Source organism: Tenrec ecaudatus, chromosome 8, assembly GCF_050624435.1.
Source record: "Tenrec ecaudatus isolate mTenEca1 chromosome 8, mTenEca1.hap1, whole genome shotgun sequence".
NCBI lineage: Eukaryota > Metazoa > Chordata > Mammalia > Afrosoricida > Tenrecidae > Tenrec > Tenrec ecaudatus.
Window position 1 is genome coordinate 157,784,308 of NC_134537.1, and position 21,386 is coordinate 157,805,693.

Sequence of the window (21,386 nt, forward strand, 5' to 3'; positions counted from 1 at the left end):
CCATAGCAGTGTGAGTAGAATGACAGCAAGCAAGGAAGAAGGGCAGCAGAAATCAGTAGTCTTGCATTTGTCACACATGGAGTTTGCAAGGCAAGATAGTGTTTGGCAACTTTCTGTAATCTATTTAAACTTTCATGAGTTCATAACATGATTACATTTATAGCCTATGCCTCTTGTGGACATGGTCACTTCTCCTGACTTGTCTGGGAACTCTGCAACCCTAGAATAGACATCTTTGGCAACATGATCCAGAATTATATATATATTTTAAAAATTACTAAGGCCACATAAGCCGCCAAATGAATATGGGAGGTAACACTAAGCTTGGATAGCCAAGGCTGGGAGTTCCACATAGAAGTCTGTAATGTTGATGGTGACTGTTTTACATGTATCCTAATAGGAGGAGAAGGATGGCAAATCAATCATAAGACAGCTCCCAAGAGACAAAGGGAGCCATTTTCTATCTAACAGAAAAATCACAACATGACATAATGGACAAGCAGAAGAAAGAAGAAAGAGGAGCTACCACATCAATAACGCACAGAGATGGCTCTTCTTCCCGCTTTCCCACGACTGCTCCTGTGGTGCATAGGAAATAGAATTCCGAAGGACCATAGGCACTTGGTCTTGGTCTGGACAAGCTGACATGATGATTTGAAGCACACCAAGGAGTATCAGATCAGTAGGACCACCTCACAAACCCCCAAAGAGGGCCAACTTAGGAAAGGAATCTCTCGTCCTCCTCTACTGCCACAAGTAAGGAGAACGTAACAAAAATACGACAATTTACAGAACATTTTAATCTCCTAGACAGTCATAGGAGACAGAAACATATGACTAATTACAACTGACAAGAATGAGATTTGAGGAACTTAAATGATTTGTCTGAGGTCATAGATATATCAGTTGTAGACACATACATTTGACTTTTAATTGATTACTTATGCACTAACAGTTCCTTATCATCGGGCATGAACCTCCTGGTCAAACACCATCTAGTCTTCATTCAGCATCACGGTAGAGTGCACTGGGCCTGCTATGGTTTGTTTTGTTTTCCATGAATTTGCAAGGTGTGTACTATGCTTACGTTGTTGTCCTCACATTGCACGGAAGAGAGAATTTCTGACCATACACTGTTCTCACTTTCTTGTTTTTACTTACATCTTAGATACATAGCTGTTGACAATTGACTTGTCTAGAGATGGTCCCATGAGTGTACATAAGGTCCAGAGACCATGACCTCACGAAGCCTGAAGGTGGTCTCCTCTCCAAGGAGATTATAAACATGTGTGCATCAGTTGAAAATAAATTTTGGACTAAAATAAAAATGCTCTGGATGCCATAGAAGAGAAGCTCATATGTCCAAAGCTTAGTGCCTTTATACTTCTCCATAAAGGAGGAGAAATATCTGCTTAGAATGATAATACCCTAGAAATGAAACATAAACATATATTGTTCGATCATGTTGGCTTGCTTGTTTCCTCGTGGGTGATATGCATTTGTTTCAGTGCCTTAACACACCTATTGTCCATGTCTAGGCATTTTTTATATCATCACAGTTTGAAATCCCCCAGTGTAGGTGTGATCTTCCATTTGAGAGAAGGATGGAAAAAGTGACTAGTACAACGTGAACTTCATGCCACCGTCATGGTTGGTGTTTTTTATTTGAACCCATCTTTCACTGGAAAACGATGATTTAAGGATTTTAGACTTCTGATAGTGATTGATAAATTATTCCTTTTTCCCCCTTGGCTACATGGCTATGGTACATATGCAGACTTCTTAACTCAGAGAATTGTGCTAAGCACAAAAATATACATACCCCATAAACTTGGTCGTTGTTAGGTGCCATTGAGTTGGTTCTGACCCACAGCATTCTGATGCACAACAGAAGTAAATACTTCCAGGCTTGTGCCTTACTTCCCATTGTTCCTGTGCTTGAACCCAACTCATCGAGGGTCTTCCTCTTCTTTTTCCTACCTCTCCATAAACCTTAATAATTAATAAAAAGCCACGCTGACCACAGTCTGTCTACCAAATAATTTTTCAGATTTAGTCAGTACAGCAACAAACAATCTACTACAAGGAATGTCAAAACCTCATATGTAGGTGCAGGACGGAAAGGGGAAAGATGATGAAAGTTGGTTCAGCCAAGGACCATGGGCATGATTCTGCTTGAGGGTAGATGGCTCTGTAATTGAAGGTGCATTGTTTAAAGGATTTTGTGAATCCTAGTTTGATCCGAACTGGTCCTTTTCTCTAAACACTCCATTCAGGTGTATATAGATGGAACTCACGTGACACTAAATATCTGTAGAAATGAGTGATACTTGCTGTCAGAAGCAGTTTCTTTTTAATGGATGGACGTCTAGGGTTAGGATGGTGCCCTGCTGTGGGCAAGTAAGGCAAAAAGTAGTCAACGTAACAAGATCCAGACAGAAGAGCTGTAGTCGGGGTAGGACTGCAACTTCAGAGGCAGAACATTGCCTTGCAAGCCTTTGAACTCATGAATTGGCATGTATTTTGTGTTTGCCTTTGGGCTTATTTTTCCCATCTCTAAATGGTCTCCAGTATCCAAAATCTCACAAATATTATGGATTATATATGTTAAATATCTGACCTAGGAATTGGTAGCTTCTACTGTTCCTTCTAATATTACCATCTATGTGAATTCCATGATGTTTTTTAAATCTCCTTCATTCCCATGTTTACTGATACATGCCCAGCTTCTCCTTCCAAAGTCCTGGGGTTTCCTTTTGGCCTCCTCAGACTCAGAAAGTTACTCTAAATTGGTCCCTCATTGCTTTTATTATATCAAAGCCTCGTATTATGAACTACTTGAGGTACTGGATCATAAAAGAACTTCATAAAGTTGCCTCAAGTGACTCATTCTTCACAGCAGTGATACATGCGAGTGGGAACTTCTGTTCACCACGGGCAACACCCGTCATCAAAGGGTAGTCCAATGATGTCAACTCTACTGAAAGAAGATGAAGCAACATGACGCTGGGCTGGGAAGGAAAAGGGTGATGAGAGAATTATTTTATAAGAGGGAAGTACATTTCCCCTCCTTCATAATTATGAAACTGTGAACTTACCAAAAACATTAGAAAGATCAACCCTAGAGAATATATTGAAGTAGTTATGTGGTATTTCATAGCTCCTTTGATCAAAATGATTTTTAAGAAAGCAATCTTGTCACTGAGTCTAACCTCCAGCAGTTTTGAATGTGGAAAGTGTTCTACATTTTATCATAAAGATTGTGGTAGGTGGGTGTTTCTTTGAGGGGCTGGTTTGTATAGCAAAAGTGTTAGAAGTGTATTTATTTCTTTGGATATGTATAACAATGGCTGTAATAGAAGTTATCTCACACGTTAAGAAGTCTGAAAGCAAGATGTTCCTCCTGGAAGCTTTGAGAGAGAATCTAATGACTGCCTCTCTCCCACTCCAGTTGTTGTGAGGTGTCACTGAGGAGTTGCTTTGAGACCACAGCAACCCTCTGCACCTCCGAATGAAACACTGCCCGGCCCTGCGCCATCCTCACAAGAATGGTGACTATGGATGCGCTCCTGGTGGCAGCCACTATGTCAATCCATCTCTCCAGGGCCTTCCTCTTTTTCTCCTCACTTTATCAAACACGGCTCCTTCTATCGGAACTGCCGTCTCTGACAACATATCCAAAGTCCATGAGATAAAGTCGTCCCATCATTCCCTCTAAGGAGCACTCTGGTGTACTTTTCCCAACAGGGGCTGTCCTTTTACAGTCTATGATACATTCAATTTCTTCTCCAGCACAATCTGAGTGCATGAATTCTTCCTTATTTAATGTCCAATTGAAACACGCTTATAAGGCAATTGAAAATACCATGGCTTAGGTCAGAAGCACCTTAATAATAAAGGTAACACCCTTGCATTTAATACTCTTAATAAGTCTTGTGCAAACGATTTGCCTAAAGTAACACATCTTTAGATCACTTCATAGTTGCTCACATGAGCTCTGATTGAGGATCTAAGCAAGACAAATGCTTGATAACTTCAACCTTTTCTCTATTTATCATGATGTCATCTATTGGTCTAGATGTGAAGATTTTGGTTTTCTTCATGTTGAGTTGTAATCCATACAGAAGGCTACAATCCTCGTTCTTCATCAGCAAGTGCTTCAAATTCTCCTAATTTTGAGCAAGTAAGGTTGTATTATCTGTATATGGTAGGTTGTTAATATGACCTCCTCCAATCTTGGTAGTGCATGCTTCTTCATATAACCCAACTTCTCTTACTATTACACTGACATGAACCTTTCCTGATTTTATACAATGTAGTATTCCCTTTTTTCTGTTCGCACAACTACCTCTTGACCTATGGACAAGTTCCTCATGAGCAAAAAGAAATGTTCTGGAATTCCCATTCTTCCGAAGACTATCCATAGTTTTTTATGCCTAATGTCTTTTCATACTCAATAAAACTCAAGTAAAAATCTTTATGGTATCCTCTGTTTTCATTTAAGATTTATAGGATTCCAACAATGATATCTCTTGTTCCACACACTCTTCAGAATTCTGCCGGAACTTCCCTGTCACTGTGCTGCTGCAACAATTGTGGGCTGATTTTCAGGACATCTTACTTGCATATAGTATTGATGATGTTGATCTATAATTGCATTGGTCTGTTGGTTCACATTTCTTAGAAATGGGTACGAACATAGATCTCTTACAGTAACTGTCTTCTAAATGTCCTGACAAAGATGAGTGAGTGCTTTCAGTGCTTCATCGGCTTGTGGAAACACTTCAATTGCCATCCCAGCAATTTCTGAAGTCTTGTTTTTAGCTAATGCTTTCAATGCAGTTTACGCTTCTTTCTTTCTTCAGCACCATTGCCTCTTGCTCATATGCTACCTCCTGAAATGGTGGAATATCAACTAGTTCTTTTTGGTGTAGTGGCGGTGTATTCTTTCCATCTACTTTGATGCTTCCTGCATGAGGTAGTTAGTTTACTGTGCCAACCTGGCCGATAAACATATGTGGAGCTAATTGAAGGGCAGAGGGATAAATGGCTCAGTGAGTCTCGCCTTTCGAGTTTTCAGGTCTCTTGCTTTGTGATGGTCTGACCAGGGTGCAGCTGCCTTAGCCAGTTCCCAGCTTCAGCTGGCAAAGTTCACTTCCTGCAAGACATCCCCAAGGAGAAGCTGCATGGACCTACTCCGATGCAGCCCTGGATGCTGGAGCAGCTGTGTGGAGACCCCTGCCAGCGCTAACATGCTTACACATTCACTGACTTGGCTTTCCTCCTGCAGTTGGCATCATAGTGTGTGTTTTGTGAGATGGAGGAGGACTTTGTGGATTTGTGTTGGACATATGCGTTAATGTTGGACTTGTGGGCTTGGGTAGGACTGGGTTGGGATGCTTTCTTGATGTGTATTTGACCTTGATATAAAACTCTCTCTTATACATCAGTTTCTGTAGATTTGTTTCTCTAAAGTACCCAGACTAACAGACTGCATAATTCAATATTTTACCCATAGAATCTTTCAGTATTTCAACTCGAGGCTGGACATTTTTCTTGACTTCTTTCAGTTTCAGATATGCTAAACACGTTCTTCCATTTTGTTCTTCTCATTCTAGGTCTTAGCACATTCCTATGTAATATTTCACTTTGTCTTCTTGAGCTCCCCTTTGAAATTTTATATGTAGGTCTTTGAGTTCAGCCTTTCTTCAATTTGCTTTAGTTACTCTATTGTTTAATAACACGTTTCAGAGTCTCCTCTGACATCTATTTTGATATTTTCTCTCCTGCCTTTTTGATCACTTTTTGCTTTCTTCATGAGTGATGTTCTTGTTGTCCTCCACAGCTCTCAGCTCTTCCATCTTTAGTATTCAACGCATTGTCTGTTCTTGAGATGTTCTTGAGATTTGGGTAGGATCGACTCAAGGTTGTATCTTGGCTCTTTGAGACTTGTTTTTTAATTTACATATGAGCAATTGATCCCCTGCCTCACAGGCAGCCCCTGGCCTGGGATTACCTGAATCTATTGAGCTTCTCCATCATTTCCTCCCCACCCCACCCCCACTGAAATAATCAATTCTATTTCTATGTTTTACTTCAGGAGAAGTCCATGTGTATAGTCGCCATTTGTTTGGTGGAAAAGATATTTGCTAGGAACACATCCTTGTTCTTGCAAAATTCTATCATGAGACCACCAGCTTCATTTCTATTAACAATGTTTTTTTTGTTTTCCCAACGACTAGTCCATTCTCTTTGTTTCCAACTTTTGTATTCTAATCACCTGTAATTACCAATGCTTTGCATGTTCAATCGATTTGAGACTGAAGCTTTTGATTGAGTTCTTCAATTTTTTCATCACTAGCTTTGAGGTTGGTACATACATTTGAATAATAGTTGTACTGATTATATTTTCTTACAGGTGGACAGATATAAGGCTATCACAGACAGAATTGTACTTCAGACATATCTTGAAATGTCCACTTTGACCCTGAAGGCAGTGCCATTTCTCTCGATGGTGTCATTCCCCGCAGAGCAAACGTGTGACTTCCTGATGTAACATGGGCAGTACCAGTTCATTTCAGCTCACCGAGGTCTAGGATGTTGATATTTATGTGTTGCATTTCGTTTTTGATGACTTTCAATTTACCTAGATTCATTATTTCCTGCTGGTGGCTGGAAATTCTTAGGGGCCTATCAGTTTTTATCTGCCGCACTTCAATCTCTGCTTCCATCATTGTATGAACTTTTGGCCTATGTGTTTCTCATTATTCATTTTTTATAAGGACACCGGTCCTTGGGTTGAAGACTGATCATAATCCAATATAGCATTATCCTAAGTTGATTGCATCTAGAAAGAAGGCCACCTTAATGGATATTATGGATTAGAACTTGAATATATTTAGATTAGGGGAACACAATTCACTGCACTCCAGTGAGTATGTGCAGCCTTGGTGATGCCACGGTCAAGTGCGACTCTGTTAACCAAAAGGTTAGTAGCTTAAACCCTCCTAGTGGCTCAGTGGGAGAAAGATTTTGGGATCTATTCCTATAAAGATCCTGTCCCAGAATATCCTATAAACACTTCTACTCCATCCCACAGGACTGTTGTGAGTCAAACATTGACTTGATGGCCCCTAACATCAACCTAACAATACACTGGCCATAACTTCCTAAAAAAGGAAAATCTCATGAACCTCTCTTTTTTAATCTATCTTTCCATTGTATTTGTATATCTCTTCTCATGAATACTATTTTCCTACTACATTATTCTTTGAATTTCATAAAAGCAAGAACCATGGTAGTCCTTTCTCACCAGTGTCTCCCAGTATCAGCGAGCCTGTGTTATTGCGATTCTTCTGTGCCACTCACTGGAACCTGACCCATACTGAGCAGAGGTGACAAAGCAGAATTGCCCCAGAGGGTTCCCTATACTGTAATAAATATAGGAGCAGATGGTCAGCTCACTCTACTGCAGAGGCTCTGGTAGGCTGAGAGAGGGAGGTGTCAGGTCCAACATTTCCATTAGCACTCAAGTGCTTAATCTTTGCAGCATTAAGGCTCCTTGCTTGGCATACGGAAAATCAAATCCAAACTCATTTCCAATGAGTCAGTTCTGACTTACAGGGATTTTATAAGATGGATTCGAACAGGCCCATGTGCTTCAGGGGCGTTCCATTTTTACAGGAGCAGAAAGTCTCCTCTCTCTCCCGAGGAGGAACTGATGTACTTGAACTACTGGCTTTGTAGAGCGCAGTCGAACACATAACCCATGGTACCACCAGAGCTCCGTTTCTTTGCCTAAAGTTTGTGCAAATACTGTTGTTTTTGTTGTTGGGTGCCACCTAGTCAGTTCCAGCTCATAGGGACCCTATGCACAACACAACCAAGTACTGCCTGGTCCTGAACTACCCTCACAAGTGTTCCTATGGTTGAGCTCTTTCTTGCAGCCTCTATGTTACTGTTTATACTCAAGTATGAGCAGGCCCGAATATCACCTGAGGCACCTAATTTTACCACAAAACTGTATAAAAATGTGCTGAGAAACTTGGCTTATACACGAGTATATATGGTAATTAATCTCACTGAGACCCTTCATCTCTGTTTGCTATCCCTCTACTTTACCAAGCATGTCTTTCTCTAGGGACTATTAGTATTCATTTAAATAAAATGAAATTAAATATCTATTAACTATCAAATTGGTGCAAGTTTTGATAAGATGCTTAAAAAAATTGATCCAAGCTAGTTAAACTTAGTGAATAAACTTTTACATGTTTGGAATTTGGGGTAAGGGTTTAAGCTCTGCTATCTGTTTCTGCCACTTACTTGCTATATGACATGGTCGTTGGCATTGGTCTTATGAGAGGATCTGCTTTCCGGTATGTAAAGAATGAGACAAGGTTGTTGTGAAGATTAAATAAGATACTGTTGCAATGTTCCTGGAATAGAGAAAGCACTATTTAATATCCCTTTCCCTTATCTTTTCTTTTTCACCCTAAAGATCTCCTAAGTAGATATAGTGTTATAAGGTTTGTAATAGATTCCCAAACATAGAATTACTTTTCAGAACACATCTATACGATACTTAGAATAATCTGTATTGTTCCAATTTAATGTTTCAGGAAACAAGGATCTGATAAATTAATGAGTAGGCATCTCAAAGTCAGAAATCTGCCATGTGAATCTTCTAGCTCACGAGTAAGTGTTCTTTCTGCTAAAATGGGATACTGCCCGATAGTCATTCAGAATGTATACATTGTTTACTTTAAAGTTAAGGAAATGGAGCTAACCCATCTGAACCTGCTTTGTAGGAGTTTTCTCATGGAAAACGAAGACTGAAACACCTGCTTTAAGAAGTATTCATTGTAAAGTTTGTTATGCGTTATACCATCTCTAAGTGGTGTCATCATTGTTGTAGCAGCTGTCCAGTCGACTTGTATTAAGGAGACTCTATGCACACGAGAACAAAGTGTTACTCTATCGGAGGCTGATTGGTGTGTTTGAGTTCATTTCCAGAGCAACATCATGAAATGTTCTCTTACAATCCATAAAGTTTTTGATGGCTACGTTTGTAAGTAGTGGAGTAGGCCTTTCTTGCTCATCTGTCTTAGTTGGGAAGCTCTGCTGAGCTCTGTCTACCACAAGTGGCCGTGTAAGTACTTAAAAGGCTGGTGAAGTAACCTCCAGCATCACAGCAACTCCAAGCCTCCAGGAAATGATCCAGACCGACTGAGGTCTTTATGTTGTTTGACGTTCGAAGCTCTCATCATGTCTAACTCTTTGGGAGAGAGGTTGAATGAGCTAGTCAAAAGAGAAGGTTTGGGGTTAAAACCATGCCTGTTGTACTTACTAATTTTTAGATTTTGCCATCCTCCATAAGAATTAGGTTTTGCTTTACTTTTTGGTAATAGAGATTTATTGAACTAAGCACCAGACACAATAAAATCAATCTTTATAATATTAATATTTTTACCACTACTTCATCTACATCACTGCCATCGTTACCCTCACTTTCAATAGAAGGAACTCACTCAGTTTTCTTTCTAAAAGTGATCAGTGTATTCAGCATCTTCTTTAAACAGATTTGTTCTATTCTCAGTGATTTCACAATTCACTTAACTATGAAAGGACTTACATGTTCCAGATAAAAACTCTTTGTGTTTTTATGGTATTGAGATCTGTAATTACAGAAATTAAAATGGGTCCCTATAGAGCTAATGAGCACATCTGAAATGATCTTCAGACTCCCCTGAATAGTGATTTGAGGTTTATGAATATTTGTGGGTATATGAGCAAATCCTTCACAACTGCATTCAGAATTCACGTTCTATCTTAACTAAACCTCAAACACTGCAATCAGTCCAGACGTGGTGTCTCGGCTGTCTTTGCACCGGACACCATCCTGGGAGTGAGCAGTGAGCACCAGAGAGATTGAACATCATCTAAAGCCCATTGACTGTAGCTCCCCATAGGGGATCTCAAGCCTCTTTTTGTTGCAGGCACCTTGGGCTCATTATAACTGATTGGACAGGGAAACTGGGAATGACAAAAATGATGAATTCCCTAAATAAGAATATAGTAAGTGGCATAAGGCTATTTTCCAGTCTGTAGCAAAGGTACCAGGGCCAAATGTCAGAGAGAAAGATGATTATAGACCCCGGAGAGTTTGAAAAGACTAACCATATGTTGTATTTTATACATCTTGATTAAAATCCTCATTAAAAAATTCCATTCCTCCACATATATCCTCAAAGCACTCTAAGAGGTAAAAGACTGTGGTCGATCAAATATTATTCTTGTTAAGTATCCTGGAGTAGTTTCACAACAAAACAGAACAATGAAAAACACTGCCTGATTCTCTGCCATCTTCACAATTTTTCCTACAGTTGTACCCACTGCTGTAGCCACAGTACCAATCCCTCCATTTAAAGCTAGTCCGCTCTTTCACAACCTCTTTATTTTATCGGGAATGATGTCCTTTTCCAGGGACAGGTCTTTCCTGACCACATTGCAAAAGTAAGTGAGATGAAATTGCAGCTATCCCTATCTCTCAGGAGCACCTTGGTCACATTTATTCCCAAACAGATTTGCTTGTCCTTTCAGCAGTACATGGTACTTTCAATTGTCTTCACCAGAACGCCAATTCAAATGCACCCATTCTTCGATGTCCAACTTTCCCTTCTTATGAGGCAATTGACAATACCATGATTTGAGTCAGGCTTGCCCTAGCCTTCCAAATAACATCCTTGCTTTTCGACGCACTAAGAGTAGTTCTGGTGATATAGAAGCTACATTTTGGCCTGCCAAACATAAGGTCAGCATTTCGAAACTACCAGCCAGCTTGTGGTAGTTACATAATCTATTTTCAATTTGAGACTTATGAGTGAAGGGGTGGAGTTTGGCCTGTCAATCAGGTCACAGCTTGATGACCTCATTTGGAGATACTAAGGAGATAAATAGCTCATTGGAGGTGGGATACACACAATCACTACCTGAGACACTCTCTACTGACAAGACACAAAGATCTATGCTGATGTCAGCAAGAACCCTGTACCTGGAGGAAACATGTGGAGACCCTGCCAGCGCTGAGATACTTCCACCACCAATGGATCCACAAGACTTTCCACCCACTGGCCTGTGATCTTCCTGCACTCGGTGTCATGGCATGTGTTTTGTGCATCTGAAGAGGACTTTATAGATTGATATCGGACATATGGGCTAATGTCAGACTTATAGACTTGATCTGGTATTTGCAAGGTGCCTCATAGAAAGGAGACAAAAAGGTGAAAAGACCAATGAAGGAGAAGTGATCATGAAACCGTACATGTGATGTAGTGAGTGTAGAAAAGAAAAGAAAGATTCGGACTCAAGGAACAGAGGTGACCTCTAGAAGCTAGAAAAGGAAGCAGACCCCCCCTGAAGCCCCTAGAAGGAATGCACCTCTCCCAGCATCTTCATTTTAGTCTTCTGAGCCCAAGAATTATGAGCACATTGTTATATACTCTTTAGTGTGCTACAATTAGTTACAGCAACAATAGAAAGCTAATATGGGCAAAAATAACCCCAACAAAACAAAACAACATACAGTCACCAGTAAGTCTACCTAGATTCATGCTGAGCCATGCATGTCAGAAGAGAACTCTGCTTCACAAGGTGTTCAGTAACTAATTTCTTGTAAGTAGATCAACAGGCATTTCACCAGTTCGATTGAGCACATTCCACCAACAATTCAGTTAGCAGTCTGGAGCATGACCCATTTGTACCATGCAAATGGTGTCATCCCTGGGATGATAGCCATTCCCAGGGAGCCCATCCAGTGCATAGAGACCCCAAAGAGCAGAGAAGAACTACCCCAAGGTGCCTCTGAAGCTGTACATTTTACAGAAACAAACTGCCTCCTCTGTCCCCCACAGAGCGTCTAGTTTAGAGTTTGAATCACTAACTTCTCAGTTAGAAGCACATTGATGAATTCAGTGTGGCACAAGGAATCCTTTGGGGGTGATGAAGAGTTAAACAGAAGAGAAATTAAGAGACTCTCTCAATGTCATGTACTTATGAATAAAATATTTTCTTCATTTGGTTATTATAGCTTTTTGTTGTTAATTGATCTTCACATACTTTTCCAAGTACCACAGAGTTAGGATTTTTAAATGCTGTTTGGTTTGCACTCATTTCTTTGAATGAGGAATGCTGAATTTTACCAATTAACCTTGAAATGACTTTGATTCTTCAATGAAAATAAACCATGGGTGGGAGAATACAGGCTCTCAGTAGAGAGGTCTCTTTGAAACAATAGGTCTCGAAAAGCTGGGGTAGGTCTCAGTGAGAAGAAGCTGGTGCTGGTGACTCAGAGCTCGGTTGAGAAGAAACTTAACTTCTGGCCTTCGTCCTGTCTTCGTGGGTCGGGAATCAAGAACTGAGTACAGACGCTGGGACCAGGGATTAAGGCAGTGCAATTAAAGAATGCCTTTTTATGCTCCTAGGTAGAAATAGAAGTGATGTGGGGAAGGGAAGGCCCAAAAAGTGTTCTCAGAAATGGGATAGGTTGCCCTTGGCACACTTCCTGATAGATAAGCACGGAGTACAGTGGACCTCCTGGCCTAACACTTTATCAGCTCCATGCTTGAACTTCACAGCCTCCATATTAAAAACAAAACAAAAACATTTCACACAAATAATTCAAAGACATACTACATCTGTTTTAATTCTGGTTTGTTTTTTTTTGTTCACCAACAGATTGCCTTCCCAAACAAATGGGGTTGAATTTTCCCTCCCAGTAATCTCACCACTGGGAAAGGCAGGTGTGGAAGCTGTGGGTGTTGACAGCTATTTTACCTGACAGGAGCTTATTGTGCTAACCCTTATGGTGCATTGTCTGCTTTTTTTTTTTAATTGCTAAATAGCTCCTTTTGTGAAAAGTAAGAATTTTATACCTTTTAATTATATCCTTCTTTTAAGCATGATTGCTCTTAGTGTCATTATTTTTAGATAGGTTCAGATTTATATAACTCTATGTTAGAAGAGTATAATTATCCCATAGGTATTATTTAGTTTGCCATCTTTTCCAGGGAAGATGACTAGGTTTTTCTGCCGTGAAGTTGTTTAGGGGGTGGGATGGGGGAAACCATGTTCGCTAATATTTTTGCTTAATCAGCTGTTTGCCTTACTATTGTACCACTAGCTCATTGTTCTTAGTAAATATCCCTATATAACCAAAATATCACTTTCCACCACTATCACTATCAATGTTGACACACAGCGAGCCTCCTATGAGTTTCTGAGCCTGCAAATGTTTATGGGACTTTTCTCCCAAGGAGCTTCTGGTGGTTTCAAACTGCCAACCCTATGGATCGTAGCCCAATGGGTAACCGGTATACCACCTGAACTATATGACTCCTCCTACTTCTCCCCCACCCACCCTCAATTGCCAAGTTGCCAAGCAGTTGAGACAAGTAATTCCATATGTATCAGAGTAGAACTGTGTTTCCAGTCACTGCCTTTTCAGATGTATGTTACCAGGTCTTTTTTTCTGAGGCACCTGTGGGTGGACTACAAGAGTTCAATTTCTAACTGAATTTGAAACCTTCCAACTAGAGACGCAAGTAATACCAAACCCAACCACTGCCATCCTGTCCATTTGAACTATAGTAGCCCTTGGGAGACAGAATTTTAATAACAGCACATAGCCTAGCATTTCTCCCAAGAGAGGCTGGAGGATTTGCAATTAGCGGACTATGGGTTTACCCACATTCCACAAGGACTCCTTCTGTTAATAACAGTAGCTAATGAGCAGCTGGTGGTTTCAAACTGCTGAACTTATGGTTAAAACCAGAAAATCAGAACAGAACAACAACAAAAGCAAACCTCTCACCAGCAAATCACCATAGGTTGCTAAGAATTGGAATGAACTCCACGGCAGTGAGTTGGTTGTTTTTGTGGATAGCAGAGAATGACTTGAAACCATAGTCTTCTGACCTACAAGTTGAATACTGGCCATTCAAATTATAATATATACAAGTGGTGATGAACTGCATTTATGATTAACCTTCTTTTTGGTAGATTTTCTCCTTAGTAATATGCACTACCAGGGAGCCCTGGGGACACAGTGGGCTACTCACTGGGCTAACAGCAAGAATCAGCAGTCCAACCTTTTACTTTTGGAGAAAAACTGAGGCTGCCTGTTCCTATAACGAGGTGCAGATTCAGAAACCCAAAGGAACAGTTCTACTCTGTCTTGTAGGGTCCTCATGAGTCAGAATTGACTCCATTGGGTTTTAATCTTCACCACATCCAATGTGCCCTAATGAGTTATGCAGTGGGCTGCCAATCACACCATTAGCAGTTCAAAACTAGGAGCTGCTCTGTGGGAGAAATATGAAGCTTTCTCCTCCAGTAAAAAGACACAGCTTATGAAACTCATAGGGGCAGTTCTACTATGTCCTATAGGGTTATGGGATCATATAGGGCATTGACTTGATGGCAATGAGTTTTTAAGACTTAGGATGTTACAGTATTTAATTCACTCCTGTTATTCTCAGAATTTCCCTTACAGTTATTCAGTGTTATGGTTTTCTGTTCAAGTGACTGTCATGTCAATTTAGTTTTCTTAACTAAAGAAGAGGCTTCAATTTCTTTAAAACATGGTTCCACATGCTAATGTAGATAAGCAGTCAAACTTTAGCACTAAATAGATGCAGGAAAAAAAGAAAGAAAGGAAGAAAAGGACCGTGAATATTACTCTCATTAATTTTGGGTCTAGAAATGCACATGCCCTTCCCAGGAGTAATCTAGATAATCCACAAACTTCCACAGTAATTATTGCAATTGACAAAATGTCAATGTCAAGTTCTTCTTTTCATCAGACCAGATTTTTACGAGTTGTATATTTTTATTTGGCTCTATATGCATTCAAAGTATCTGTAAGTTTATAAATATTGTTTTCAAACCCTCAAGCAAATTAATGTTAAATTTATAAAGACAGTTGTCATAAAAGCCAACAATAATGAAAACTGAAAGAAAAAATATTTGAGTACATCAAAATGAACTTAGAACAATCATAGGGACTGAATCCCACAGAAGGAGGGAACTGCTTGTGTTTTAACAAGTTCTTGAAGGTGAGAATTTTGTCTTCTTTGCCTTTGAGTATTTAAAAGACAACACAATTCATAGCCTTCAATAGATGTTTCCTTATTGGCTTTGATTTCCAGTTTGATCACAGGCATTGGCTTTTTCTTAAGCTCTTTTGTAAGGACAATACAAGGTCAACATATTGGTCATGGACAAACACATGAGGGATAAACATTATCATGCTTTAAAATTCCATGTAAGTAAATTCAAGTGAAATATAAACTCTCCAGCATCTGCTCTGTCAGAAAATGTTGAAACATAAACATCACCATTGTAAATACAGCAGAGTTACCCTTGCTCACTCATTTTAATAATGCAATTCACAAAAGTCATGGGACATTTCACTCCACACCTTGATGCTACACAGGTAGCCAGTTAGCCCCATTGCAAATAGGAAAGCAAAGAATAATGCCCCCAGAGGTACATAGACCAGGTGGTCTAGGTTGAAGAGAGTGGAGATGGACCTTTCTGTATCAGTTCTAGAATGGAGTAGTTTTCTACAAATACTCATTTTTCCTTCTGATGTCAAAATAGACTACTAAGATAGAATTCCAAGCCAATTCAAGCCAGAAAAGTCACAAGACAATTTTGGCAAAGACTCATAATTTTTTGATTCGAAGAATAATTTGTCAATCATAGGAAATAGTTTAAATTCCAGGGTAAAACAAATAATATAAGTATATTATAAACACAAAGAGTGTGATCTTCTCCTAGTTTCCAGGGAATAAATATTTGGAATATTTTAGAGAAGCAAAATTCTTTGATTTGTCTCAAAATATTATTGGGACTGTTTCTTGATGATGCCCTAAGCATCACTGTGTAGGCAAAAGAAATGAGAAGCTACCAACCTTATGTGTAAAAGCCACCTTATATTTATAGTCATTGGATAGGAGACTACTAGCTATTCACAAATCCGGCTTCTCAGCAGAGAAAATTAAATCAAGATTATTTAAAAATTTAAAAATCTTAAGTGTGGTATAAGACTTCCTTACTCAACATGCAAGTGGAACCAAGAACTACATGAATATTTGGGAAACTTTTCCTTGATGATGCTGCATATAGAATATTTGCCTTTATTTGAAAATTAGCTGTTAGACATTTTTACTTGAAAAAGTCAATATTCCTAAGAAGTATAGCAGATTTCAAAATCTCGTGTTCCATGACCAGCACTTGTCTGTTTGTTTGTCATACTGTGATGGCTTGTGTGTTGTTGTCATGCTGGTAGCTATGCCACTAGTATTTTTAAATACAAGAAGGGTCACTCTATGTGAATAAGATTTAGTGGAGCTTCCAGATGAAGAGCAAAGAATAAAGAAGGAACAGGCTGCTCACTGTGGGAAGAATGAGAGTGAAAACCTTAGGGATAGCATCAAGACACTCTCGGATGCTGACAACCTCATGAATATCAGCAGAACACTGCCATAGCTCACACCAGAAGATAAGCCCCTTTGGTTGGAAGGCATTCGAAATCTGGCTGAGGAAGATCTGCCTTCGTCAAGTAGTGTCAACTTGAATGGTATGAAAAAGTAAAGCCTTTGGGACCTTTATTTGCTGGCAGGGCATGACTCCAAATGAGAAGAACCAGCTCAAAAATCTATTACCAATTGTAACTTGAAATATAGGAAGTATGAATCTAGTAAAATTGGAAATGGTCAAAAATGAAGTGGAGCACATAAATATTGATGCCCTAAATTGTCATGAATCATTATGGGTTAATATGCCAGGAATGACAGGTGCAAGAGGGATTTTGAGCATTGAATTAGCCTTTACAAGGATATTTCAAGATCTACCTTGAAGTACAACGTCGTCTGTGTAGGATATCCATGCACATATAAGGAAATGCAGTTAATCCAACTATTACTCAATTTTATACATCAGCCACTAAAGTTTGCAATGATAAACGTGAAGAATTTTACCAATGTTTTCTTGGCCATTGGGATACAGAAGTTGGGAACAAAGAGGAAGGAATAGTCATTGGAAATCATGGTCTGAATGATAGATATAAATCTGGAAATCACATAGAATTTTGCAAGGCTAAAGAGTTTATAGAAAATTACTTTTTTCATAATACTAAAGGTAACTAATCACATGGATTTCTCCAGATGAAATACACAAAAATCAAATTGTTACATCTGTGTGAAGAGAAAAGCTTCATATCAACAGGTAAATATTGGCCAGGGGCTGACTATGAAACACATTATCAATTGTTCATCTGCAAGATCAGATTGAAGCTGAAGGAAAAATTTTAAAGGTCATGAGAGTCTATCCCACCTTGAGTGGGATAGACCCTAAGTTTATCCTACCTGATTTTCAAGAACAGATTTTCTGCCTAGAACTCTGATGACAGAAGATCTGATGAGCAGTAAAGTGACATCAAGAGCATCATAGATGAAGAAGACAAATGCTTAAAAGGACAGGCAAGAAAGAAAATATCAAAGTGGATGTCAGAAGGAATTCTAACCTGTGCTGTTAATTGTGGACTAGTGAATGCAGAAGGAAGAAATGATGAAGTCAAAGAGCAGAACAAAACACTCCAAAGGGCAGCTTGAGAAGAAAATATAAAATATAATGAAATGTTCAAAGACCTAGAGTAGAAAACCAGAAAGGAAAAAACACACTCAGCATATCTTTAACTGAAAGGATTAATAAAAAAATTCAGGTCTCAAGTTACAAAATTGAAAGATTCTATGGGTAAATATTGAACAATGTAGTCAGTATCAAAAGAAGATTGAAAAAACACATAATCACTGTACTAAACACTAGTCAACTTTCAGCTATGTCAGAGATAGTTTATGATCAAGACCCATTAGTATTGCGGGTGGAAGGCTAAGCTGCTCTGAAGGCATTATACAAAACTACAACTTCTGGAATTGACCAATTGAAATGTTTCAACAAGCTGATGAATCATGGGAAGCACTCACTCAACCATGGCAAGAACTTGGAAGATAGTTTCATAGCTAACGGACCAGAAGAAACCCATACATGTACCTATTCCAAGACAAGGTAACCCAACACAAACACAAACCAAACTCACTGTCATCAAGTTGATGTTGACTCAGAGCAACTCTATAGGAAAGGGTAGAACTGCTTCCATCAGTTTCTGAGACTAACTGTTTATGGGAATAAAAAAGCCCTGTATTTCTCCTGAGAAGTGGCTAGTGGTATCGAACTGCTGACCTTACAGATTTCAGCCCAACACGTAACCACTAGGTGAGTGCATACATTATAAGAATAATATCAATATCATATGCAAGTGAAATGTTTCTGAAGATAATCCAACAATGTTTGCCACAGTACATCCATAGGAAGCCACCAGAGACTCAGGCCAGACTGAAAAGAGATTGGGGCACAAGAAATATAATTGCTGACATCAGATGAATTTTGGCAAAGAATAAAAGAAAGCTGTTTACTTGTGTTTTAGAAAGGCGTTCTACTGTGTAGATAATAACACACTATCGATAACCTTGAGAGGAATAACAATTCAGAACACTTCATTGTGCTTCTTTGGAACCTGTGCATGGATCAAGACACCGTTGTGCAAACAGAACAAGGGAATATTGCAAGCTTTAAAATCAGTAACGGTGTATGTCAGGGTTGTATACTTACGCCATACTAATTCAATCTGTATGCAGGATAACCAATCATAGAAGCTGGATTATATGAAGAATATGGCACCATGATTGAAAGGAGATTATTAATAATCTGCTATATGCAGATGACCCATTGTTGAAAGCTTGTTTGTTGAAAGCGAGGAAGACTTTACGCACTTGATGATAAAGATCAAAGATAGTAACCTTTATTCTAGATTACAACTCAATATAAAGAAAACCAAAGTCCTCATTACTTGACCAATAGGTAATATCACAATAAGTGGAGAAAAGATTGAAGTTGTCAAGGATTTCATCTTGCTTGAATCCTCAATTCAATGTTCATGGAAGCAGCAGTCCAAAAATCAAACGACACATTGCACTGGGTAGACCTGCTTCCCCAAACCTCTTTAAGATATTAAGAGGCAAAGCTCTCACTTGGACTGGGTTGGGCCTGACCTAAGCCTTCTATGCATGTGAAAATTGGACATTGAATATGGAAGACTGAATAATAATTGACACCTTTGAATCGTGGGGCTGGTAAAAAATATTGCAAGTGCCCTAGCTTGCCAAAAGAACAAATAAATCAGTCTTGGAATGCTGACTTGTTCCATGTAGCAGAATACTTCTTAGACAAACAATGTGAGAAGAAAATAACGGGACCAATGGTCCCAGAGACACATGAGAGTATGGGAGGTCGGGGAAGAGAGAAGGTGTTGGCCAACCCAGGGACAAGGGAACAATGAGTGGTTCAAAACCAGTGGAGGGAGGGGATGGGAGAACTGGTAGGGAGTGACCAAGGGCAAGGTAACTGAGAGGAATTACTGAAACCAGAATGAAGGCTGAACATGGTAGTGGTACAGGAGGAAAGCATAAGGAAATAGAGGAAAGGAGTAGCAGGCAAAGTGCATACATAGAAGCCTAAATACAGACACGTATATATGTAAATATATTTATGATGATGGGGGAAATAGACCTATGTGCATATATTTATAGGTTCAGTAGTAGGGTAGCACGTGGACATTGGGCCTCCTTGCGCACACTCCCTCAATGCAATAGCACCTTGCCCAGCTAAACAGTCATTTCATGATACCCACCTTCCTGACATGATCGCTGAAGACAGACATGTGCATATGCAAATGTGGTGAAGAAAGCTGATGGTGCCAAGCTATCAAAAAGATATAGCGTCTGGGGTCTTAAAGGATTGAAGGCAAACAAGCAGCCATCTAGCTCAGAAGCAACAAAGCCACAGATATGAAGCACACACGTCTAAGTGAACATGAGGTGTTGAAGGGATCAGGTAGAAGACACCAAAGAACAAAAACCATCATTGTGAGATCACCTTTCCCACATAAACACTGAAGATGAATGTGTGCATAAGTAAGTGTGGTGAAGAAGGCTGATGGTGCCTGGCTAGAGAGATATAGCATCTGGGGTCTTAAAGACTTGAAAGTAAACAAGCGGCCATCTAGCCAGAAGCAACAAAAACCCACATGGAAGCAGCACACCAACATGTGTGATCATGAAGGGCCTAGGGGACCAGGTTTCAAGCAGCAAAGGTGGGGGAAAATCATATTATCATGAATGAGGGGAGTGTGTGATGGGGACTCAATGCCCATCTGTAGACAACTGGACATCCCTTGAAGAGGGGTAGTGGGTAAGAGATGAGTCACTCAGGGTTCAGTGCAGCAACAATGAAACTCTAAACCTTCCTCTAGTTCTTAAATGCTTCCTTCCCCCACCCCCCAATTATCATGATCCCAATTCTACCTTGAAAACCTGGTTAGACCAGAGGATGCACAGCGGTACAGTTGGGATCTGGAAACACAGGGAATCTAGGACAGGTGAACCCCCTCAGGACCAACGGTGAGAGTGGCAATACTGGGAGGGAAGGGGGTGCAGAAAGGGAGAACTGATCTCGGAGATCTACATGTAACCTCCTCTCTAGGGAATGGGCAACAGGAAAGTGGGTGAAAGGAGACGCCAGGCAGTGTAAGATAAGATAAAATAATAATATGAATCATTAAGGTTCATGAGGGAGCGGAGAGTGGGGAGGGAAGGGGAGGAGAAAAAGGAAAATGAGCTGATTTCAGGAACCCAAGTGGAAGGCGAATTTTCAGAATGATGAGGGCAACGAATGTATAAGGATGCTTTACTCAATTGATGGATGTATGGATTGTGATAAGAGTTGTATGAGCCCCAATAAAATGATTTATATAAAAAAAGAAGCAAAGATGGTGAGACTTCATCTCAAAGTCTTTGGACATGTTATCGGGAGAGAGCACCCCCGCAATGGCATCGTGTTTTGTGAAGGGTAAGGGCCGCTGATAAGAGGAAGAGCCTCAACAAGACTGACGCCGTGGCTGCCACAAGGAGCTCAAACACGGCAACATTAGTAAGGACGCTGCGGGACTGCGCGGTGCTTTGTTCTGTTCTACACGGACTTGGTATTGATCAGACATGACTTGACGGCATGTATGACGGGAGATATGTAGGTTCAGCTCAAACACAGGCAGCAAGGAGCAGGCAGAGGGTGTGTGTGTGTGTGTGTGTGTGTGTGTGTGTGTGTGTGTGTGTGTGTGTGTGTGTGTGTTTCACTAACCCTAGCATTGCACTTTTGAAGAGCCTTCTATCCTCAAAATAACAGCATGCCTTTGAGCTCTGTGTTCTTTTAAT